Source organism: Cavia porcellus, unplaced genomic scaffold (genome assembly GCF_034190915.1).
Source record: "Cavia porcellus strain 051 isolate PalLab524CR breed Dunkin Hartley unplaced genomic scaffold, mCavPor4.1 scaffold_1, whole genome shotgun sequence".
NCBI classification, from domain to species: Eukaryota; Metazoa; Chordata; class Mammalia; order Rodentia; family Caviidae; genus Cavia; species Cavia porcellus.
In genome coordinates, this window is record NW_026947484.1 from 20818206 (window position 1) to 20822915 (window position 4710).

Here is a 4710-nt window from a genome sequence, read left to right on the forward strand (position 1 = left end):
TCAGCTCTGTTTCATGCTTTTCTTTATCCAGCATAGAAACCATAAGACTTTGGTGAGGACACGTGGTGTTGCTCCATTATCTAAGCCATAGGACACAATGCCCTCTACCACATTACTACACACCAGGGGGCCTCCAGAGTCACCAGGTAAATAGAGAGTGAGTCTGGGAACCAGTGCACTATGTAAGTTCTCACTTCCATTATTCCAAACCCTCTCATGCAGTACTGATTGTAAGGTTTGCCTTTGACAAATTAGAGGGACCTACAGGCTCTTAGCCACTGAGCTGTGAGTATGGACATTTTCACTCTTGGAGTCAGCCTTTGTCTTCATCCCCAGGTCTAGACCTCACCACTGCAGAGTAGTGAGGACCATTGATTTCAAGCCATGGAGGCTGATGAACAGGTTCTACACTGAGCACAGATGATGAGCTCATTGTCCAAGAGGGCTGCCATCTCAGAGGAGGTTACAATTCCTGCACACCAAGGAAACAGTTTTGTGGTTCCTGTGCCCTGAGCTCAGGCAATGTGCTACAAACGAAGCTTCCAGTTGTGTTTCCTTCACCAGAGGCCCCTTGGTAAAGTGGTAGCAGTTTTAGTACCTCCCAGCTCAGGCAGCTCCCTTTTTCTCTTTCCTGGGAGAAACATAACAGCCTACTAGGTGCAGGAATCCATGATGCTTGGGTCTCCTGGTACTAGATCTGTCCCAAACACTCTTTCCCACAAAGCCAGGTGTGACAGATGCCTAGTCTTGCGATAAATGAATTATTTTTAGTCTTTGGGTCTCCCACACAAATCTCAGTAGCAGGATCATAATACTATGGAAAGCGGTCCACACACTTCTCTTCCTCCTGCACTACCGTCTCCACTTCATGCAGTGTGCGGGAAGATCTTCCCTCTGGAGCTAATTTTACCCATCTAGCCCCCTGGCATGGGGTACCTGTCTTCACCTGAGTCTTGCCCTTGGGCAGCCTGAGGAGCTGCACAGCTTTACTCAGCTTGGCCTTTTTCTCCTGCTGGTGGAAAATAAGTAAGTAAGTCCAGTTCAGTGTATGGTTCCTGGGTATTCACAGTGTGATGGACCTGATGGTAAAGAGGGCAGGGGCATATTTCCAGTTAAAGTGGCAACTGTTTATGAGGAGTGCAAGAGCCACAAGGATATGTGCCTTACCTTTATCAGCATGATGTTATGGATGCCAATTTTCGGATTATAGTCTTGGTGGGGAAACGCTTTTTGTACACAGATAACCTGCTGGGTGTCCTCTTGTTCCTCGATGTTGTGGGCTCCCAAAGTGACCTCTATTGGCCATACACAGAGGGATGTGGATTGGTGGATGGGGAGCTACAAAAGACACAACCCAGGATCTGTAAAATCAGGCCACAGCTGATACAGGTTACAGCTGTAGATGACAGAGAGCAACCTGTCTAAATGACTGCCTCCTTCTTAGTACCAAGGGAGGGCACCTTGGGCACCAGAGGTTCTCAGCAGTCAGTGCCTCCAGGAAAGGGCATGAAACTGCTTTACTTTGCATGGTTATGCCAAAGCATGGTCCTTGGTCTACATGTAATCAGGTTCGATTGCCCTGGTTTTCCTTATAACAGGAATTCTTTGGCACCACTTTGCTTCTCTCCCCTTCTTATCCCAAGAGGATGACCCTTTCTCACCCTCACCAATCCTGCTCATGTTTATGTCCATGAGCTCAGTGAGCTCCCCAGAAAAAGGGCTCTGAGAAGTGTTTCCTGTAGACTGTGGACTGTTTCTCCTTTCTCACCTCTCTAAACAGTGAGCAGTTGTCAGGACAAAGTCCTCTTGAATCAGGAAGCCACCACATCTGTTTCTAGACTTGATCTTAAGGTAATCCATGTAGCAGCGGGAGTGGCATTTGGCTTCATGTCCTCTGATGATCTCTCCAGAAAACAAGAAGAAGACTGCGTGCAACCACTGTGTCCCTGAAGAAGCATCTACTTACAGTCTCTTAAAGGTTGGGCATTTGGGAGCCTGCAGTTGCCTAAAGTGCACAGGAACCTAGAGGAAGATGCCTGAACTTGTTTTCCAAAGTGCAGGAAATTGCATCTTGTTCTACACATCAATTTACTCTGTTTGTATCGGGAAAACAAAACTCCTGAGCTTTTTCATCATTCCTCTGCTAACTTTTTACTTCCCTTGAGTAAATAAAACCCTTCTGATTCCTGTGGCATCTAGGATGGTGATGCTTCCTCCTGGCCAGGCTCTAGTTGTACTGTAGATGTGGTCTTATCCTCTTTCCTGGGGCCTGATGTATAAAGGGTATCTCAGAATTGTTCCATGCATCATGAAGGAACAGCTGCAGTTAGTGTCTGGTTAGTAGAGCAGTGCAGCTGGGATTCTGGAAAGCAGAGAAGTGTGAGTCTGCCTATGGAAAACAGAGGAGTCAAGTCTGGAGGAGGAATGCAGAACTGGAGAAAGTTAGTAGGAGTGAGGAGAGGCAAAAACAGTGTTCCAAGGACAAAGATTCCAACCATTCAGGGGTCACTGAGCTCAGGGCATCTCTGCTAGGCTTTGATGAATGCAAAGCCTTTCCCTTCTGCTGACCGGGATGACAGACCTATTCTGCCCTGTTTAGGAGTATTTGATATTTTCTCCTTTTTACTTATCACCTGCACGAACTTTGAAGAAAGACTCTTTCTAGATGTGCAAGCTGAGGCTTACTGAGGGTACAGTACCCACTGGCTCTTCTTGAGAACAAACTCTGGAAGCTTATGCAGTGTCCTACCACATTCTCTCTGGTGGGATTGGAGTTCAGGTTCAGAGAAATGCTGGCAGACAGAAGGCTCTGGGGTTGTTGCATAAGGACAGGAGATTCATGTGCTCTGTGCAATAAGATTGGGCCTCCAGAGGGTGGAGATGGTCACTTAGCTGCTTCTGCTCTGAGGAGGGAAAGAAGGCCAAAGGAGCAGGAGCAGCTGCATCTTCCCAAGAAGCAAGAAGAGTCTCCAAGTCAGAGCTTCTGAAGATTTGTCAATGATGTCTTTCAGCCCCCAGCAGAGGAAAGGGCAGGAGCTGGCTCAGTGACCTCATGTTTGCCACTGGTTTTGTGGTGCTTTACCCTGTGAGAATTTCCAAAACAACACCCTACTGCCACTGTCTCCTCTCATCATCACATCTTTTAAGTGTGTAAGAATAGTACAATGACCACAGCAGATGAGTCTGAGAAAATAATGTGTTTCAGTCCTCACCAGAAACCCAGGTGTGCAAGGTGGGTCTGTAGGATGTGGCATTGGCCAGTACATTCTCAGAAACCTGTGTTCCCAGTGACAGTATTATCAATGCCAGGTTTCATCAGGGTAGTTTTAGAAGCAGTTGAGTATTAGGACCATCTCTTGTGCTAGTAGCAAGCATGCTGGAGAGTGAGCTGACCATCTGGTGAAAGAGATAGAAACCCAGTAACCCAATTTCAGGACAGCCAGAGTGTTGCAATGTCCTTAAGAATAACAAAGCATGGCCAGCATCCACTCAATATACCTGGTGACTCGGATATCATGATAGCTCCTTCCAAGGGAATCCTAATCATCTCTTATTGAATTATAAACTTTGAGTGTGATGGAGTAGGCCTCAATTCTCAATATTTGTAACAAAATGTCTGCACTTGGCATTTTTGGTCTAAATTAGTAAATTGCTGTGGGTCCTTGCAATTCAATCTATGTCTTGACACAGGTTATTCCCTTTGCTTTGGTTGTGCTTGTGGATCCCAGTAGAACCACCTGAACTAAATATGGAGGTGTCTTGGGGTGTATATCAGGATAGTGATCCCTTGTATTTAGGGCTCTTTTTCTTTTCTCTTCTTCCTATTCTATAGGAATTGAGAGTTGCCTTGCTCCATGAAATCCTTCTGCCATAGTGTTCCTGTTTTGAAGCCTGCCTGCCTGAATCCACTGCAACTCTTTTTCTCAAGGGCCAACTGTAGGTATGAACAATTTGATTTGGTGATTTAAGCTTCCTGTTCCTGTTTTAAATGTTTTTCTATGAGGAGTATTTCTCTTGAGAAGAAAAAATTCCAGTGTATCTTCCTTTTCAATAGAGAACCATCAACATTTATCAAAGCTGAGCTTGATTTTAACTGAACTTTCCCAGTAGTAAATAATTAGAAGGCAAAATTTTATTCTCACAGTAATTATGTAGCATATTCATTAAGAAAATTCAGAGAGCAGGAACGAAAAATAGCATGCATTTGTCTATGTCCCCCAGACAATTTAAAATTTTATTATACATATTTGTGTTACATTACAATTATACTTATTGTGGGAATTTTGTATGTAATGCATCTTTTTTCTTCTTGTGCTCTCTTGTCTCTCCTCTTTTCCCTCCTTACAACTCTTAGCCTTCTTCTTATCTGAAAAAAATCTATCACTGTTTATTTGTATGTATCTTTTATTTGGCTCTTTAATTTATTTATACTTTAGGTTTCTTATAAAAGAGAAACCATGTGATATTTAATGTTGTGTTGATAGTTTATTTTACTTAGCATTGTGGTCCTAAGTAAAATCATTTTCTATAAATGACTCAGTTTTATTGTTCATATAGAAGAGTAGTACTCTATTGTCTACCAAGCCACATTTTTAAAAACGCATCTATTGCTGGACAGACAAACAGTGTGGTTCTAATTCATAGCTGTTGTGAACTGTGCTACTGTGAACATGGATATGAATATATCACTGTAATAACGTTTCTTGCTCT

At 43.7% G+C, this 4710-nt stretch overlaps 1 pseudogene; it reads right to left on the bottom strand.

Moving 5' to 3' along the window:
* On the bottom strand, positions 1-3517 carry LOC111755249 (granzyme B-like; annotated as a pseudogene).
* Between the last annotated feature and the right edge of the window lie 1193 nt (positions 3518-4710).